Source organism: Pinus tabuliformis, chromosome X, assembly GCF_031772625.1.
Source record: "Pinus tabuliformis cultivar Carrire ecotype Pingquan chromosome X, CPIR1, whole genome shotgun sequence".
Classification (NCBI taxonomy): Eukaryota; Viridiplantae; Streptophyta; class Pinopsida; order Pinales; family Pinaceae; genus Pinus; species Pinus tabuliformis.
Window position 1 is genome coordinate 344432324 of NC_142308.1, and position 21492 is coordinate 344453815.

Below are 21492 nucleotides of genomic sequence, written 5' to 3' on the forward strand. Positions count from 1 at the left end.
GAAGAGAAGATTGGCAAGGCTATCCTAAAAGAACTATGGGGTCCTCAACACTCTTTCCTGCCGAAGACAAGCTCCGTGAGAAAGCTGACTATCACGGATGGAAGATGTCTATCGATCTAACCCTTGAAGATCAAGGAGTGCTGGACCATGTAAGAGGCAATATTGTTGAGCCTCCATCAAATGCATCCGCTGCTGCCTGGAACAAATGGAAAAATGGAGAAGTCAAAACAATAGAAGATCATCCGGGACTCTATCAACAAGCACTTGGTGGCCTACATCTCTGAACTGGACACCTCCAAGGAAATCTACAATAGACTGGTGAGTTTATTTAAAGTTAATGATGCAAATCAAGTTTTGTTTCTTAGAAATAAGCTGAGGTAAATTAAGAAGAGTAAGGATGAAAGTATGCAAGCATACTTCTTAAGAATCACCGAGATCAAGAACGATCTCCTATCTATTGGGGAAACTATTACTGACAGCGAAATGGCACTCACAACTCTTGGAGGATTACCATCCGAATGGTACGTGTTCAAGACTACTCTTCTGAACTACAATGTAATTCCTGGTTTCGAGGAATTAATGGCTAGATGCATTCAAGAAGAAACAAGGGAAGAAGTGCAAGAAATGCCCATGCCTAAAGGTCCTCCTGCTGCCTTTTCTTCTCATGCAAAGAGAAGAAAGGACTCACACCGGGACGATGATCAAAATTCCTCTGATGGCAAATCAAAGGAATGACAAATTCAACAGCAAAGGTAAGAGGAGAGCTAGAGATCGAGGAAGAGGACAACCATTCAAGAAGGCTAGAAAGTCCAGGATGTATTAAATGCACCTGACCTCAAAAGGAACCTCAATGGAAGACAGAGGCTACAAGGTAACCTTCAGCAATGGCAAGGTATGTATATGGAAAAATAATGTTAAAGATGCCTTTACTCTTGGGTTTAGTGTTGATTCATTATATTAGGTCGATGGAAGTCCGCTAGGTGTCATGTCTTGTGACACAACTCTTTAGTCCGAACTTTGGCATCGAAGGTTTTCACACCTTCATTACAAAGCTCTACCCGATGTAAGATAGATGGTAACAGGGATGCCCGAATTCCAAGTAGAGAAAGAAGGTGTATGTCCGGGATGTGCCAAAGGAAATCTCAAAAGGGGACCATTCCCCTCAAGCCAAAGCAAGACCTCCGATATATTACAGTTGGTTCACTCAGGCATACCTGAGGTTGGCATTAAGAGGGAGACTACTACACCACATACTCCTGAGCAGAATGGTGTGGTGGGAAGGAAGAACCGCACGATTGTGGAAGCTGTCCGGGCCATGCTACATGATTAAAGACTTCCAAAGTTTCTATGGGCTAAAACTACAAACACTGCCATATATGTACAAAATTCGATGCCCTCATCAAGCATTGGGTTCCAAGACTCCTGAAGAAAAGTTCACTGGTAAGAAACCTGATGTTTCTCATTTTAAAATTTTTGGAAGCCCTGTATACTTTCATGTGCCGAAAGAGAAAAGAAATAAATTGGGAGCATCTGGAAAGAAGGGAATTTTCGTGGGCTATGGTGAAAATACTAAAGGCTATAGAATCTATGTAGCCGGTCAAAGGGAAGTCATAATCAGTCATGATGTCACCTTTGACGAAGATATGGCTCTCAGCAAGGTGAACAATCTTCCGACTTTGAGGAGCTCTCAAGAAGCCGACAGTAGGGAACCGAAAGAAAAGGCTGATGAATCAATGCCTGATGTAGAAGAACCCATGGATCCGATTGATCCTCCTCCACATGAGCCTTCCTCTTCTAGGAAGAGGCCTTCATGGCTTAGGGGCCTAGTTGATGATGCTGAAGGACATGCTGCACCCCGAGGAACCTTTTGTGAAAGTAAGAAACTTAACAGGTATCAGGGATACCTGACCATCATGAGCACAATCATACAAAATGAACCTTCATCATTTTCAGATGTCATCTAGCATTAACTATGGAAGGATGCTATGACCATAGAATATGAGTCTATTATGGAGAATGATGTCTGGGAAGTAGTTCCCAGACCCTGGACAAGACAATTGTTACTTTAAAATGGCTTTATAAGATAAAGCATACAGCAAATGGAAGTATGGAAAAATATAAGGTTCATTTTGTTGCTTGTGGTTTATCCCAGAAGGGAGGTATAGACTATGATATTTGCACCTGTTGCCAGATATACGACCATCCGCTTGATCATAGCCCTTGTGGCTTCACAAGGATGGAACCTACATCAGATGGATGTTAAGACCGCGTTCTTGCATGGTTCTATCAAAGAAGAGGTCTATGTGGACCAACCTGAAGGATTTGAGATTTATGATTGAAAATCTCATGTATGCAGGTTGAAGAAGGCTCTCTATGGGCTGAAGCAAGCACCCCGAGCATGGTATGAGAGGATCGATAGCTACTTGATGAAGCTGGGATTCACTAGGAGTGAAGTTGATCCTAACCTTTACTTTAAGGTTGAAGATGACAAGCCTCTCATACTGGTGTTGTATGTGGATGACCTCTTTCTAACAGGTGCAAGCCCTCTCATTCACAAATGTAAGAGGGAGATGGCTTCTGAATTTGAAATGAAGGACCAAGGACTTGAAGTGTGGCAGAAGCCAAAGGAAATTTTCCTATCTCAAGGAAAATATGTGGTAAATATATTGGAAAGATTCGGTATGATGGACTGCAAGCTTGTGACTACCTCGAGGATCTTAACTTTTAGAAGTTATATGGTAGCGATGTCGGACCAGACTTGGGAAATGCCTCTTAGTTTCAAAAACTCATTCGCATTGATGTTCTTGGTGAACCTCCGTCCGAACATATGTTTTGCAGTTAGCATTGTGAGCTCATATTTGGTTGAGCCTCACTGGATTGATGCCAGGAATCTTCTGAGATGTCTTCAGGACACAATCTCTCATGGATTAAGATACACTGCCGGAGATGTGAGACTACTTGGATATACTGATGTTGATTGGGCAAGTAGTGTGGTGGACCATAAGAGCACTTCCGGGTACTGTTTCACCTTGGGATCTGCTTCGATATCCTGGATGAGCAGGAAGCAGAAGTCGGTGGCTTTGAGCACCGCCGAAGCAGGATATATTGTTGCTAGCATAACCTCGTGTGAGGCAGTCTGGTTACGAAAGCTCTTCAGTGAGCTGTTTGGATTTACATTGGATACCACTGTGATTCTCTGTAACAACCAGAGGTGGGATTCAATTATTGAGGAATCCCGTATTCGTCAATTGCTCCAGCAGATAGACATCATCTGGGATATGGTAAGTCGATGAGCAAGGAAGCTCCATCACATTAAGATGATGTACAGGTTGATACACCTTGTCAAAGCCCCGAGGAAAGATCTAATCTGTGATTTTCCCAAACGACTTGGAGTCGGCAAGAAACTCTTGTACAAGGGTCCTGCATGTTGCATACATTGAGCTCTGGGAGCTCTGAGGGCTTGCCGTTCCTACTGGAGCAACATATGACCACAGGGTGACTCACCCTCCCCTGGTGGTGCACACTGGAACAAGATGATTCGCTCTCTTGTGGGACAAGATGATTCACTCCCTTGTGGAACAGGATGATTCGCTCTCCTGTGTAGCAGGATGATTAGTTCTCCTGTGAGGCCTGGATTGATGTGTTCTCCATGGCAGCCTGGATTGATGTGTTCTCCATGGCAATTGTAGCAGGATTGATGTGTTCTCCTGTGAGGCCTGTATTGATGTGTTCTCCATGACAATTGTAGCAGGATTGATGTGTTCTCCTGTGAGGACAGGATTGATTAGTTCTCCTGTCGAGGCATCCTACCCATGCAGTCTGGGACTCATGGGAAGTACCTCTCATCTGATCAATGAGCAGGGAAATGAAGTTAGGGACCATAGTAGTACCGATGGACGCATCGTTGTAACTACCGTACTCCCTACGCTAGGATGACCTCCATTGATCTGGGATCAATGATACTGGTCTGGGACCAGTGGTAGGAGTTGTACCATACTATGACGCTGACTTCGGGTCGGTTGAGACTGGTCTGGGATCAGTGGTACATACTCTGAGACTGACTTTGAGTCAGTGGAGGATGATATTGGTCTGGGACCATTGGAGTTGTACTCACTATGACGCTGACTTTGGGTTGGTTGAGACTGGTCTGGGACCAGTGGTACATACTCTGAGACTGACTTTGAGTCAGTATGATACATCCTCGACCATTTCTTCTTCTTCATAATTCGGACAAAAGCAGAGTAGAACAGAACAATGCAAGAGCAGAGCAGAACAAAACAATACAGATCAGTGTAGGGCAGAACAAGACAAAGCGGAACAGGCAAATTAGAGCAGAGCAGGGCAAGGGTCAGGCTGTACAAGGCAGTGCATTTGATGGATGAATAGTAACGACCGATAGACAGATTGTAGATGAAGTTCTCCATGGTTGAGAGGGAGTGTTAAAATTGGCAACCAGGGCAAAACTTCATGTGGGTCATCTTATTCATGGCTAATAATATTTTTATTAGATTCCTCTCGTCGAGAGGTGTAGGATTGATATAAAGATCATCCAATTCCGATAAGTATTCATGGAGATATGAATTTATTTTGATTATGGAATTATTATCAAGCCGACCTACAACTCATGTAGGCTCAGAAGCCCAACAGTCGCATCTATTCACCCACCAACGTTGTGTATAAATATAAGAGGACTTTTCCTCATTTGGACTCACTCATCTCATCACATCTCTCTCTCTACTGCGCAGATATGAGTCTCTTCTTTACTGCGCTGAAATGGGTCTCTCTCTCTCACACATGTGAAGCCGGAAGCTGTTGAATTTGAAGCTGCAACTGCAGAAGTAAAGATTGACTTGCGTGGCCTAGAAGATCTCCTCTTTGGAACTGCGATGTAGGTTCATCTGAACCTCCTTTGAAAGCCGCAACTTTTGGTGGTGGAATGAAGTCAATCCGACGAACGGTTTGCAAGATATCGACTGCCCTAGTTTGAAGCCAGAAACTGCTGAAACTGAAGTTGTAACTGCAGAAGTAAAGATTGACTTGCGTGGGCTAGAATATCTCCTCTTTGGAACTGCGTTGTAGGTTCATCTGAACCTCCTTTGAAAGCCGCAACTTTTGGTGGTGGAATGAAGTCAATCCGACGAACGGTTTGCAAGATATCGACTGCCCTAGTTTGAAGCTGGAAACTGCTGAAACTGAAGCTGTAACTGCAGAAGTAAAGATTGACTTGTGTGGCCTAGAAGATCTCCTCATCTGAACTGCGTTGTAGGTTCATCTGAACCTCCTCTGGAAGCCGAAACTTTTGGTGGTGGAATGAAGTCAATCCGACTATCGCTTTGTGAGATATGGTCTGCCCTAGTTTGATAATGAAGTTGCTAATGCTGATGCTACTGATCTAGGGTCTGCTACTGCTGATATGAATCAGATTTATTGTACTATTTCTCTCTGCTGAATTATTGAAGATAAAAGAAGATTTGATCAAAGGGTTTCCCCACACATTGTGGGGTTTGTCCCTGGCTAGCCGCCACATCTTGTGTCTCTTGTCTTGGCTTGTTTTCTGTCGATCGTTTAATGTTCTATCTGCACTTTACTTTATGTACATGTGATTGCTAATCGGTGGAATATAATAAGAAAAAGAAGTAAACTGTTATAAGCATAGAACATACCATAACTTAACACATGGTGAACCAGGCGCATCATCCTCATCATCCTCATCCTGACCCTACAAGTGCCAATGTGGCCCTCTGGAAAGCTAGGACCCCATATAGGGAGACCAAGCTCCAAATGGAGAACCACCTACAATCCTGCTTAAGATCCAATGTGTCCCCTTGCCCTCCAATATAAAAAATCATCAAAATAGTGAAGTAAAAGAGCTTACAAGTCATGGCACCAATGGGGCACTTCATGGTGGCATGCTCTTCCATAGTGGGATTTGACATGTACAAGTGTATCCAAGCTCAAATAAAGGGTTAATCAAGGATCCTATTAAGTGGTTTCAACCTTTACAGGGGGTGACATGTCCATGGTACATCCATCAGGTGGTAGGTGGAAAATGATATAGTGATAAAATGGAGTGGGGATCAGGGGAATGCTCCAAGCCACATGCCATGGTACAAGGGTAGCTATAATAATGGAAGCCCACACTTGGGTATATGAGTGTAGGAGGGAGCAAATCGTGGTACATGAGTTACCCCGACCTTTGTTTTTCCACCCTTCTTCATATTCCTTTTGTCTTTGATTGATTTTTCTTCATAATTGCTCAAGGCTCCACGGGATGCAAGCATGATGTGTAAGGTATAGCAATAGGTACCCCATTCTAAGGTGGTGCATTTCATTGCCCACTAGGGGTTGGGACAATCATGGGTTCCTTAATGTGGAGGGGGTTCATCTAGGGCCCATAGGAACCATGGTGATGGCCATAAATGAGAGGTAGAGCTCATGCTTGGTTTTTGCCCACGTGCTAAATTTGTATGTCCCAACCATCTTTTCATTTTGTGGTACATTTCCTATTGAGAGTGGCCAAATTATGCTTTTTCTTTTCTTTTTAGATGCATCAACCTCCAAGACAGCGTCCCGGGCGTGACCCAAGGTGTGGACAAGGGGAGAGGGAGGCTAACCGTACGTGGACCCAGTGGACACATGTGGACCCGAATGGGAAAAGCAATGAATGGGGCTAAAATGAGCGGAGGGGAGTGATGTATATGGTGTTGGGAAGCAGGACCACACAACCAAAACCAATAATTCCGATGTAGTGCCAACCCTGAAGCTAATGGCCAGTAAAGGAGATCCCACGAGACTAGGATTGAAGGCTAACCGCCAAATCGAGCAGAGGAGACAAGAGCATAGACCTAGCGCACTTTTTCTGGGAAATCCCCCCACCAATCCAAGCCCAAAAGTGTCCATAAAAAGTAAGGAAAATTACTCAACTATACCATTGTAAAGCCATACCTTCGAGGTTGGGAGGCCCACCTTCAAACATACAATCATAACAAATGGGCGAGGGACCACATGGCTAGCTCATGTGGCGGAGATAATGGCACATCAAGCTATCTAGTGGCTGCAAGGGGTTGTTGGCTGTCAACTGAGGACCATTTAGGAGAAAAAAATTATCCTATGCATACTACCCACAGGTGGTGGGTAATAGGACCGATACACATTTCCCTTGAGGTTGACGCAGCTAAAAACAAATAAGAAGCATATCATGGCCACATCAAACAAAAAAGAAAGATCAAAACACAAAAGATGGTTGGAACATAAAGATTAGCATGTGGGAAAAATCCTAGCATGAGCTCTACCTTCCTCATATGGCCATCACCCGGTTCTTGAGCACACAATGCTCCTTCACATCAAACGGAACCCTTGCTTGTCCCAAACCCAATGAGCGATAAATTGAATCATCTTAATGGGTGATAAAAATGATACATCATAAAGAGTAAGCTCTAACCTTTTGAGCTATATGTGGTAATACAACGAATAATCAAGAAGTAAAAGGCACATAAGAGGGGTGGAAAAAACAGGTTGAGCAAGTAACTCATGCCTCCACATCAAACGGAACCCTTGCATGTCCCAAACCCAATGAGCGATAAATTGAATCATTTTAACGGGTGATAAAAATGATACATCATAAAGAGTAGGCTCTAACCCTTTGAGCTATATGTGGCAATACAACGAATAATCAAGAAGTAAAAGGCATACTAGAGGGGTGGAAAAAACAGGTTGAACAGGTGACTCATGCCTCCGCGATTGCTCCATCCTTCACATTCATACACTTAGGATGTGGACACCCCATTAGTTGGTCCCCTTGACCATGACACTTGGCCATGAAGCCTCTTCCCCTTCATTACCATATTATTTACACCAACACCTATTGATTGGGGAGTTGACCTTGGAACGGTCACTTCCCCTTGAGAGTTGGAAGCACCTAATAGGGTTGGCTATTAACTACCTCTACCAAGGTAGGGAACACCTTTAGGGGACTTCGTCTAGTTAGATATCGGAAGATGATCCTTATTTGAAGTATTAACATGCCCTTAACATTCAAGTTTGGTCCACTTAGATCCATTATTGATCTAAGTCTCTGATGGATGGTAGCTTTCTCTGGAGTCCATGTTGTTTTTGTCAGGTGGTCAACAACAACCTAGGCTTTGAGGGCACCCACTCCACAGGTACCCAAGCCTTTTACAGAAAGTACAAGGTCAAAGCAAATGCAATGTTGAGAGATTGGAGCCTCCTGACAGCATAAGTAGATGTTACATGTCCCAGAGTACCTCTAGAACCCAGGACATTGGTCAACTTTGACCTCGCTTTGAGGATTCTTCATGATGACACAACTAGCCCAGTGTGGCCCCAAGTTGGCCTTGACACAATCTATTGGGAAGGAGTTGATATAGAGCCCAAATGAGGATGGTCTCCCATTGAGAGACTAGGGAGGGCTTGTTGCATCAAAGGAAGCCCTAACACTGGAGAGGAGGCCTTATTTGACAATTGGAGACCACATGATGGCACCCAGTTGCACTTGGGACCCTAGAGGAGGATTTGAGGACAATCCCTCAAATTTTGGATCATCCAGACATCTTCACACATTTAGACACTTTAGCACACCTTAACATGGCATTTGGAGCCATAGTTGGGCATGACATTAGCATTTAGAGAGGCTATGACTCACACATGTGGGCAGTTATGGTCTAATTTGTCTTTAGTTAATGGGTTGGCTTGGAACCCAAGTTCTTTTAATGTCAAACTTGTTATTAGGGGCTTCATTAGGCTAAAATACTTGAGGTAAACCTCATATAAGTAGAGGTTACTCTCATTTCATTTGGATCATCACTTGTGGATCAATTCGACCCTCTTTGAGATTTCAACCTAGCTGAAATTTGTCTTGTAGGTTATTAAGATGTGATCTATTGTGGAGTTTTTTTTTCTTATGGAGCTATTATTTTGTTTTGGAGATGTCATTTTGGAGCAATAAAGGATTGATCCATGCATCTATATTGTAAGTTCTCTTTATGTTGGAATTTATTTTATGGCTATTTGTTGGACACCTAATCCTCTAAGGGTTAGTGTGGAAGCCAAATAGACAAAGGAAGTCCAAGAGACCTTGGGATGTGGAACCCAACGGTCACACCACGTACTATAAATGTATATGTTTTGTTAATAATAAATGTTCTCTCATGTTTTATCTTTCATACTCTTTCTGCCATGTGTGTGTTTAACATGGTACCAAAGCAGGGGTATTCCTGCCCTGCATAATTACTTTGAACTATTTATTTTATGGCCTTTCTGTGCAGGTCATTTCTACCATCACTTTTGCATTTCATGAATATTTTCTCAGCTAAATTCTAGCTGCAACCTCTGTCATTTCTCCAGTGCCATTTTTGGCCTCCCTCTTTAATTTGTAACTGCCTATTCTGCCTATGTTCTGCCTTTCATAAAAGCGTTGCTCCTCCTAGTTCTGAAAGTCTAATAGTGCTCCTCTCTCATACCTGCGATTTAGGGTAACGGTCTTCACTGCTATGGTTAGTCATCTACTCATCTCTGCCATCATCTTATGTGCATTTTACTCTACTGTTGAAGAATCGATTCGTTGCATTGAGGCAATTTCTGCTATGTCGAATGGTGTGTTGTGGTGCGGTTGCTTCCTGGCTGTGCTATTGCTAATATGATAAGACAACGTTGAGCACCACACCGCCATTGTAATCGATCTTGCAGCCTCCTGTCTGATCACTCCTAGATTAGAGCGGGATCATCCAGGTTCAGCCATTGGGTGCATTGCCGTGGAAGAAAAAATTGACATAGATGCAAATTTGTGAGAATTTGCAACTCACTGAGGTACTAATCTCTTGAATTTTCCATAAATAATTATGCCATGAGATAAATTTGTAATTGCAGATCTGAAGAGTGAAGTTCCAGATATATTGGGGCACACTTCTCCTTCTATTGGTGTCTGAAAGTCCTGCGGTGAAATAAGGGTCGAATTGCATTGTGGAAAGGGCTATTGGAGGCTAAATTGAGGGTGTATGGTCCACAACAATCACTGAACAAAAGCCTGAGAAGAATAATTAAGTGTGTGTTCATTGGTTTGGTAACAACGTATGTTGGTATGCGTTTGTCGAAACCTGCATTACATACACATCTTTGAATGAACTCATTGCTACAAATCATGCATATGACTATTTGCAACTGAAGAAAAAAACGGTGTGCATATGTTTGAAAGTAATTGGAACTATTTTTGGTTTAACGCGGCTGTTGGAAGAAAGGAGAGGAATCCAAGAACTGGCGGTGATAGTAATAACAACAATGAAATACACCGACTTTTTCACCTAAACATTGTCTCTCCGGGCCATCCAGGTCATTTCTTCTCGAGTAGAGCGTCCCCATGCTCAACCTCAAGACCTCACTTTTGGCCTACTAAAGGGTTATCGCTTAGAGTGTTGGCAGCTGGAAATAAACTGGCAATAATGCCACATGAATATGATCCTGTCTTTTTATTCAGTGCTGTGTGTTTAATGCATGTGAAGAATAACACTGACAGTCTCATAATTCAACAACCTCCAGTGCATTTGAAACATTATTTTCAAGTCGCAACTTGTCATCACGTTAATTGTGGAGTTTTTAATTCAAAACTACAGGTTCGAAAGTTGTTGTTCAGCTTTTATGTTCTGAGGAATTTCGTGTATATCAGTTATTGAGGTTAATTTGACTCCAGTGAGCATGTTCAAGTCATAATTGAAGCAAAGAGCATCTCAATATGTGATATTGGTCGCAGAAATAGAGTGTAGGGTATAATAGTTCTATGTGTTGCAGATCTTTCATGTGTGTTGGCGATCATACTCCTTGCTACTCGCAGTGATGAACGTTAGTCCTGAACTGTGGTTGATCACTAACTTGTAAAGATGACCTGCTACCATCATTGAAGCAGTCCTAGCATGCGCATTGAGCGTAGTTGACCATGTTGTTCAAAACTTGGTAGTGAGCATGGAATGCATTGATGTATTCTGCTGATGTGTCGATGTTGTTCAAAACTGTGCAGATTCTCCTTGGCTTAGAGGGTGCAATTCTCTAAGAAATATCCACGATTCATTGCAGAGGTTTTACAAAGGTAGGGAGCACTTACAAGCTGTAGTTGTCCCTAATTAATAACAGCCAGTTAGAGGGGTCCCCTTAGCACAAAAAGAGGATCACATTGAAGAAGCAACACGGGGTCACCAACTGGTATCATTAATATTCCATGAGTTGAGGGTTAGAGAAGGTTTTGGAGGGTCGTGGCAATCTGAAATAGAGTGAAATCAGCCCATACTCCTGGCAGTTTACAAACAAAACTAAGGTACCTGTTGTGGGAGGTTCATACTTGTGTTTTAGAGCTGGAAAGTGGCAGAGAATAGAGGAACACGACTTTAGTTTAAGTTTGGGTGTGATTTGGACCAGCAACAGTCATTTATAGCCACCCATATTTCCAAACTCATACAAACAAAAATAGGACAGCTTGTACACATAATTGAAAAGTTCAGTAAGGATAATTTTGCACAAATCTATATTTAATAGTTTTAAATGAAAAGTCACTTGGGTGACAATGGGGAAAGGAAAAGGAGAGTACCCCTTCTGCTAAAAGTGCCAGATTCAGGGGCTGCCCATGGCAGTCCAATACTTTTGGTTTGATCTATTCTTTCCAATCAACATATTAATTGAGGTTTCTATAATTTATATATTAGCAGGGATTGTTGTTGCATATTCTGCTTCACAAAGATATGTATGTTTAAGAAGACAATTGCAAGTTGTTGTATAATCCAATTGTAGTGACATTGTATTGTGAGTGGGTGTTGATTCTTGGTTCATAGTTGTGACCAATGTTGGAAGTGTAAGTTTGCTTTGTTGAGAAAAATCGCTAAAATTGATGATGCATTAGAGTTGTTGAATAACCTCATTCATTCCATTGTTCATGATATGGTAAAAATTAGCAAAAATGGTCTCTCTAATATTCGAACTTGTCTACAAAATGCACAAGAGAAAATTGACTTTTTACAGCTTGAATCTCAGCTTCAGCAAGATGAGTTACAGAAAAGACAACATTATGAACCTATTTTTGTTCAGGACATTGAGACAGACACCCATCAACAGCGAGAAAGTTATGAAATCAATAATGTTAAGGTTGATTCAGATCAAATGCTCATTTCAAAAGAAGATTTGCATGCAGGTGCAGAAATTCGGCGTACGCTTCCCAAGTCGGTCATTAGACCTTGGGAAGAGCTTGTCCATAACAAGCACAAAACTGGTCTTGGATATGACAAGGACATGTCCTTTCATATTCCAGACTACTCCAAACCAATCCAATTTCAAAGTGCTGGATTTCTTCACGACAGTTTATCTTCACCTGCTCCTCATGACAGTTCACCTTCAGCTCTTTCAGATTCTGGTTCTCTTCCACAGCAACCACAACAGATTGTGAAATGCCAACACTGTGACCGAGTTGGCCATTTGAAAGATCACTGTTTTAATCTTCATCCATGTAAGCACTGTCATAAAACCACCCATTCTTCACACAGATGCTTCAGAAACAAACGTCCTGCAAGAACAAAGATTCGTCTTGGATGGATCGCTTCTTGGCAATGGGCATCAACAGCCAAGAAGATATTCCAGTCACATGTCAGAACTTGTTCTAGAGTATTAAACAGTCTTGCAGGTGAGTTTTCTCCATCATCTCACCTTGTATCTGACAGGGGGGGAAATGATGGTCATCTACAAGCTTCAAAGTCACATCAAGCGAGCCTGAGCCACAACCTGCCATACAAGATTCAGAGTTGTAGCCAGAGACAAAGATGCCCATGAGCATGCCTTCCTTTTGTGACACCTCTTCAAAGAATTGGGGACACTTCCTCTAGCAGAAGACTTCAGCTTCTTGCCAATTTTGGAAGAGTTCCAGGAATTGCATTAAGCATTCCAGAGTTGTTGGTCATCCTTAAACCATCACAGGTTGAGACTTCCCTTTTCAGGTTGAAGTTCTCCCTTTTATGCGAAATGAGACCTCCCTTTCATGGTTGAAGGTTTCCCTCTTCCAAACAATAGGAGCACTTCCTCTAGCAGAAGATTTCAGCTTCTTGCCAGTTTTGGAAGAGTTCTACGAATTGCACTAAGCATTCCAGTGTTAGTGGTCATCCTTAAACCACCGTGCTTTATACCAACATTTCAGAGAGCACATTTAGCCTAGTGTTGCCATGCATTTTTTGCACATTTTGTATTATAGCTCTCTTCTTGGACTCATACATAACCCTTTGGATTGAGGGGGGGGAATGTTGAACACCTAATCCCCTAAGGGTTAGTGTGGAAACCGAATAGACAAAGGAAGTCCAAGAGACCTTGGGATGTGGAACCCAACAGTCACACCATGTACTATAAATGTATATGTTTTGTTAATAATAAATGTATTCTCATGTTTTATCTTTCATACTCTTTCTGCCATGTGTGTGTTTAACACTATTGCATGCAATGGTTATTGTCTACAGTTTCTATGTGCCATTTATTATTGAAAAAACTTCAATGGAATATTAGCAATGGTATTGTATGCATTACTCTCGTAGAATTTGTGTGACAATCCCATGAGTGAATCTTCATGATAAACTCTCCTCGTTGACTTTTCTCCCTCATATGATAGCTCGAGTTTGAAACTATCGTTTCATGTTCCCTTGCTCCTTTCTAGGGTTTAGTCTTTTCTCCTAAGTAGATCTCCCTTAAACTCCATCACCTGAGGTCAAGGCACTAGCCTTATTCACATTGATGATAACACCTAGATTTTAATCATATTTTTCTCCCCCAAATCTAATTTTTGGTGTCTTAAGGAAAGGTTAGGGTTAGGATTAAGTTTCAACTAGGGTTAACTACATTGCCTTGTGGAGGGATTCAACACTTGATTGTGAGATCATTGCTTCAAAACCAACCTCTTCCTGTGGCTAATTTCTCATTTTATGGTTGACATCCTTCGCCCTAGGTATATTTTCCTAGTGAAGCCCTAATCTTACCCTAGGCTTCAACTTGGAGCTTGTTGCCACAAATTGATCATACTCATCTATTCCAACTCTTTTCTGGGCCTTGCAATCCTAGATAAACCTGTTGACCTTGCTCACTCTTAAACCCTAGGTCACTTTGTGCCCTAATTAGGTCTCTTGGAGAATGTGTGTTGCCTTATTATACTAGCTAAGCCTTGTCTTTAAGTAGAGTATCTCTCCTTGGCCTATCCTTGTCACCTTTAACCTTTGGATTTGATATATCATTTAGGTGACCTAACATATTGAAGCTTCCCTTGTGGTGAAAGTCCACTAAAAGACAGGAGGTAGTGGTTGTGGTGACAATGGGCCACACCTCATAGTGTTGTCACTTGGTCTAGCCTTTGTCTTGTGAGCTCCCACCTACTAGATTTTGAGGCAACAGCTTTTGACGTCGTTTCTAGGGAGGATTCGAGTCAACCTCCTCAAAATCTAAAGCCTAAGCTTCATTTCCTTGATTGAGCTTATCCCATAGACAAGGATAAATCTGTTCATCTAGCGACTCCATTGAAAGAACAAAGACCTAGTTCTTCATTGAGTTTCAAAGTTTCAATGCTTGTAGGGTGAAGCAAGCATCTCTTAAGGCATTTTGAATTCACTTTGGCAACTCCTCTTTTGGTTATTATGCAAGACTCAAGGCCTCCTTGCGATCTACATGAGATGTTCCCTGATTGGATGCTAAGGAAATTCCTCGAAATGCAAATCATTGTAATACAAATTCTATGACAAATGTCCCAAAATTTGATGGTAATGCTTCTTCAACTGCGCATCGTATTGCAAAACTCATTAAGTATGCTTCAGGGATCAATATAGGATGCACTCATGTGGTTGTTCATTAATTCTCTTGGGGTTGATCAAAGAGAGTGGCTTAAATGTTTTTGCAAGCCTAAAAGCATCCCTTCCATTAGGATACTTACTGAAAAGTTTCTTAAACAGTGGGGGCCATGGTTTCATTTTGAAGATATCCTTAAATCTTTAGCCATAGCCCTCCAAGAGAGATTCCTCCTTAATCACGTTGAAGAAGATCATTGCCATCCAAAAGAGAATATCACCCCGGATTATCAAGTAGATCATACTGAAGAAAATCCTGAGCATTCTACCGATGAAAGAAATCAAATTGTGATGAACAAAAATACCATGAGCAAAAGGAGGAGTCTTTTCTGGATCATCAAGATGAACACATTGAAAGTGACCTTGAAGATAATCCAGGAAGGGAGCATGGTGAGGATCATGCTAAAGATGACACTTTGGCAAGTGAAGTTGAGGCGAGCTCCACCCTTTTCATGGATGTTAAGTTTGATAATGCACTTTTTGAAGACCTTAAAAAGGGTGATCCCATAAATTCCTTGGAGGTTAACATTAGTGATTTTTTGCATATCAAAGAGGGGAAGTGGGATATGAGTAGCCATCATTTTGACAAGGATCTGATTTATGATATTGATGATGATGTTAACAATGACCTTGTCCTACCTTGCACTTCATATAATCAGGAAGATATGATTATTTATGTATTTGAGCCATCCTTAGATCTTCATGTTCTGGTCACTCAGTCATATTCAGGTCGCATAAATTTTGAACATGATGAGCCGGCATTGGTTGAACCTTTTGAATTTTGATTGTTGTGACAAGCAGCCTAGTTGTCGAGATCTTGTCCTCCGGCCATCTTCCTCATCATACAACTCCCAGCATGTCCCTAAGGACATCAATGAGAGTTGTATGCCTAAGATAGGTATTGGGCAAGAGTTCCTAAAATTGATCATCAACTACTCCATATTCAGGTTGCAAGAAAGGATTTGGAGTAGGCAAAATTTGGATTCCCCCTCTCACCCTTTATTCCTTCTCATGGTAAGAAAACTGATCTATGGATATTTTATTTTCCCACCTCCCACCCTTGTGAATCAATATGTGAATGTTATGATATAGATGATTGTGATGCTTTCATGTTTTATTCCATGATTAACCATAGGGGTAAGAGGTGTGACATTGCACTGTTACATGAAATAGCATTAGCTACTTCTTCTCAACAATCCACTTTTAACAGATTCTTTTGTAATGCCCTTCATCATCGTAGTGAAAACATTTCACTTTCTTCCTCTTCCCTTTTGTGTCCCAATCTCTCTTTAATGAATTTGGCTTCTCTTATGGTTGCAGCAGACTGATTTTTGTTTTCTTCTTTGTTCTACCCAAATACCACCTAATGAATAAAGTGTTGTATAAGCCTCTGAAATCAACATTGTATCCTTTCTTTTGACTTCTTCTTGCCGTAGGAAAAAACATATTTTCTACACTGTCAGACAAGATTGCATCCCCAAAGCTAAAATCAATCCTTTCTAAGACTCATGCAAGCCTCCAAAAAGAGTCATTAAAGCATCTTGATATGTGATCTTTGATCCATATTTCACCAATTGTTGAGGGTGTTGATTTGGGGTAGCATCAGATGTGCTCTAGGCCTCAAATTTTGCAGGGAAACTTGGGCACATGTATTCCAAATAACCCAGAAAGCATTTTTGGAAATTCCACCCAGAAACAATTTTATTAAAATAATTAATATTTTTTAATGGGACCCTAAGTCTTAACTTAGGAAATTAAAAATATTAAATGGGTATTAATCTAATTATGGGTGTAACTTCTAGTAGAAGATGAGGATCAAGCTAAAATTATCTTAGCCATTGATTAGCTTTTAATCTGGTTCGTTGAATGTCAATGAGAAGATTATTTAAGGGAGCTTGAGGGTCATTTGGAAAACACACCAAGAGATCAAGAGATCAATTTTTTGAAGTGAGAAGTTCTCAGGAGGAAAGTCTGATCGAGTAGATTTCTTGCAATTGAGGGGCAGGGATAGTTGGGTTGGAGTATCTTCTCCAGAGCCCAGGATACGCAGCAGAGAGAGGCAGAGAGACACCATAGGGGTTGACGCTGAGCCAGAAGGGCCCACGCAGAGCTTGACGTTGAGCCAAAAGGGCTCACGCAAAGGAAGCTCAATCACCCACGCAAAGTCTAAGTTTTGCAGAGGAGCTGACATTTTTGAGCCGAGAGGACTGGAAACTGCTCCAGAAGGCAAGACATTTCTCAGTTGAGATGACGCAGAGCCTTAGAGAGCTCCACGCAGGCCCACGAGTTACTGCGCAGGGGTAGCATAGTTGTAGTTGGGGACAGTTGATTTAGCTGTCGGAACAGTCGGGATTTGCCGGGTAGAGTGAGGTAATCTCACAATTCTTCTCTGCTAGTTGTATTTCTCTGTAACTGGATTGTCGAGAGGGCATCTAGAGTTGTGTTCAGAAACTATGCTTAATAATATAAAACCCTCGGAGTTGTTGCACCAGTTTTCCCGCATTGGGTTTTCCCAAGGACATTTGTCCGAAAACAATGGTGTCATTTGTGTTGTATTTTCTTTCTTGCTCAATCTCTTGTTTCTACATATATTTAATTAAGTGAAGGTTGTAGTGTATGTATTACGATATTTGCCATAGGAAACTGCAAGTAATTTGTTTAAAGGAATTTAACAAATAGGAGTAATATCATCAATTTCTGCAGTAGGGATTCTGGTTCTGGAATTTTCACATGGCATCAGAGCTTCAGGTGAAGCAAGAAGAGCAGTGCCAGAGAACCCAGCATTGGGCAAAAGAGGGAGATCGAAACGCTGCAGGAGGTAACAGTTCGAAACCCCAGAGGGTTTGCGTAGTTCTTAGCCAGAGGGCTGAAATTTTGAGGCGGTCTCTCTCCGAGTGAGTCGACGGAGAGAAGAATTCCCTGTTTGAATTTTTTGTCGGGGCAGAGGGAGTAGCGTTGAAGCCTCAACGTGAGGAGAGTTGGTGGGACGCAGATTTTTTCTACAGGCAGTTTGTTCGGTAGAAAATCATCAAAAGAGAGAAGAGAAACATGGTAGAGAGAGTTCTTCCTTAGAGGACTTCCAACCAAGGAGTCTGAATTCTCACTAGTTGAGCAGCAGCGAAGAGGGGCAGATCTTCAAGCTTCAACAAGGAGTGCGTAGGCCACTCTAGTGTTGCACAGAGGAGAGAGGAGGCTATTTGACATTTTCGTTTGGCAGAGATGGGAGCCACATCTCCAGGAGGGAGGTGGGGAGATTTATAGTTGTAGTTCGAAGGAGCTACAGATGGGCAGGATCCTAGAGGAGCCCACCTCTTGGATCAAAACCTTGCTACGGGAGCCCAATTTTGTGGTAGCAGGATGGACTAGTGTCAGATGGTGCCGAGGAGTGTTAGGGAGACAGTTGCAGTGGCTAGGAGCGCTAGAGACTGAACAACGCAGAGCAGAGATCAGCAGCAGCGTAGTAGATTCAGAGGGTCAGCGTAGAGACTAGCAGCAGTCAGGCTTCAGCATTCACATGGTTAAATACTGAACACAGTTAGTTCAATAATTTTGGATGTTTTTCCATTGTTGATAGAGTAGCAGCAACAGTTTGCAGTGCAGTGGCAGTTGGAAGTGGCAGTGCTAGCAGCAGCACAGATGCAGCACTTGAGAAGTTGTAGTACGAATGCAGAGTTGACAGTGGCCGTGTCAGCAGCAGTACAATTGCAGCAGCAGCACAGTAGTTGGTGGACACCATGTTAGACATTAGCAACGTAGAGGACGATGCTTCAGAGTCAAAACAGTGTGTAGAGCGTATATTGCTAGAGCACATTCCTCGCTAAGAGGGAGTGTTGATTTGGGGTAGCATCGGATGTGCTCTAGGCCTCAAATTTTGTAGGGAGGCTTGGGCACATGTATTCCAAAGAACCCAGAAAGCATTTTGGGAAATTCCACTCAGAAACAATTTTATTAAAATAATTAATATTTTTTAATGGGACCCTAAGTCTAAACTTTAGAAATTAAAAATATTAAATGGGTATTAATCTAATTGTGGGTGTAACTTCTAAAAGAAGATGAGGATCAAGCTAAAATGATCTTAGCCATTGATTAGCTTTTAATTTGGGCCGTTGAATGTCAACGAGAAGATTATTTAAGGGAGCTTGAGGGTCATTTGGAAAACACACCAAGAGATCAAGAGATCGAATTTCTGAAGTGAGAAGTTCTCAGGAGGAAATTCTGATCGAGTAGATTTTTTGCAGTTGAAGGGCACGGATAGTTGGGTTGGAGTATCTTCTCCAGAACCCAAGATACGCAGCAGAGAGAGAGAGACACCAGAGGGGTTGACACTGAGGCAGAAGGGCCCACGCAGAGCTTGATGCTAAGCCAGAAGGGCTCACGCAAAGGTAGCTCAATTACCCATGCAGAAGTCCGAGTTTTGCAGAGGAGCTGACATTTTTGAGCCGGGAGGGCTGGAAACTGCTCCAAAAGGCAAGACGTTTCCGAGTGGAGCTGATGCAAAGCCTCAAAGAGCTCCACGCAGGCCCACGCAGTTACTACGCAGGGGCAGCATAGTTGTAGCCGGGAACAGTTGATTTCACTGCTGGAACAGCCGGGATTTACCAAGTAGAGTGAGGTAATCTCACAATTCTTCTCTGCCATTTGTATTTCTCTGTAACTGGATTGTCGGGAGGGCATCCAGAGTTGTATTCAGAAACTACTGCTTAAAAATATAAAACCCTCAAAGCTGCTGCACGAGTTTTCCCGCATCGGGTTTTTCCAGGGACATTTGTCCAAAAACAACGGTGTCATTTGTGTTGTATTTCCTTTCTTGCCCAGTCTCTTGTTTCCGGATAGATTTAATTAAGTGAAGGTTGCAGTGTATGTATTACGATATTTGCCGTAGGAAACTGCAACTAATTTGTTTAAAGGAATGTAACAAATAGGAGTAATATCATCAGTGGCTGCAGTAGGGATTCCGGTTCTGGAATTTTCACAAAGGGATGCTGCAAACTGGTAAACTGGTTAATGTAAGATTCCATACTCTTCAACTCACTTCTTTGTCTCATAAATTTTCCTTTTCAGATAAATTCTTGAATCAACATCTTGTGATTCGTATATGCTTATCAATTGATGGCACATTTCTTTAATTGTGGCATCACTTACATGAAAAAACAAATCATCACTACATTTAGAATCATGCATGCAAGAGCCTTACCATCTTTACTTTCTCACTTAATAATTTCATCCTGGCCCTTGAGGAGCTTAGTTACTTCCCCTCCTACACTCATGAATAGGTTCTTTCCAACAACAACATCCTCATCCTCTGTTTACATAGGTGGAGTCCTGTACCATCAACTGGTTCTACCAACCTCTGGGAATCTTGCAACAACTGTTCCAATCTTTCCACCACCAACTATGACAAAGTTTTCTACTGCTATCTTCAAGACGGCAAAGTTTGCTCCATCCTCCAAATAATTCAAACCTTTGGCTTTATTACCATTTTAAGAATTATACATTGCATTCCAGTACCACTTCTTTTAAATTATAGCAGAGAATTAAACCACAACAAAACAGAACAATTCATAGAACCTGAAACTTAAAATCTCTTACACATGGATATGGATCCTTAACCAGAAGACTTTCAAGGTCTCCGGCAAGGAAATCACTTCTTTAGATAGGATAACCTTCCAAAATTTTGCTATTTTCTTAGCTTTAGTTTAACCAGAAGATCAACTGTACAATCACACCCCTCTTCTCTTACACTATGTATAGAACGGATATTTATACATTTACATATAGAGTTACATAACTATTCTTGGCGTCTGAACAGACAATGGGACTGACTCTTCAACTTCTTGCAGTTTCTTAACCTTCTGCGTCTACCCTCTGTTCAGCCACCCATTCTTTGAACATTTGCATCCGCAAGCAAACCAAAACTTTGCAAAGCCACAAGCCTGATTTTGCAGCTCTAAGACAACCTGCAATGGAGCCTACAACCAGAAAGGCTATGAACATTACCACAAACCGACGTCAACACGGTGGTGCTAGAGCTAAAAATGGAAATTTACGACCCCTTGCGACTTGGCCAGTCACATTTGCCTCCACTAACCACCCCCTACCATTACCTCATATATATGGGTGCTTCAATTCAGAATCCCATGTCTTCAAATGTACTGATGCCATACTTTGATATCATATTTTAACAAAATCTGAGTAACAGGTGTTGTCATGACGGACAATAAATGGGATTGAATTGGACAAATACAAAATGAGAATGCAGCAATTCGCAGGCAGACAAATTATGTTGAATGTATTGAATGATAATGTTACTGTGTAACATAATGGCGTAAGCAGTGTACGTCAATACCTGTTTGACAGCCCCCTTCGTGTTTATGTTCGCCACACCCACATCCGCATGCAAGAGAGATAATAATTCCGAAGTCATTCCTGGCTCACATCTCGTTGGCTTATCCCCTGCTCTATCCAACATGATCCAGAATGGATTGTTACTTGTCTTTCTGCATTGAAAAAAGTATTAAAGGATGAATGAAATGCTTCATGTAAACTAAAAATTGCATTATTTACATACGCCATTTTTTATTTACATACGCCATCCATTTACGCATTGAAAGTACGGTGAGCTTCTACGCCA

At 41.8% G+C, this 21492-nt stretch overlaps 1 protein-coding gene across 1 annotated transcript in view; it reads right to left on the bottom strand.

The window, feature by feature from the left end:
* PPD1 (Photosystem II reaction center PsbP family protein) overlaps positions 1 to 21434 on the bottom strand; it is a 90809-nt gene extending 69375 nt beyond the window's left edge. Inside the window, exon 1 of the mRNA XM_089449534.1 lies at positions 21208 to 21434. The gene's annotated coding sequence lies outside the window, so the exon portion shown is untranslated. The remainder of the gene's footprint in view (positions 1 to 21207) is intronic.
* Between the last annotated feature and the right edge of the window lie 58 nt (positions 21435 to 21492).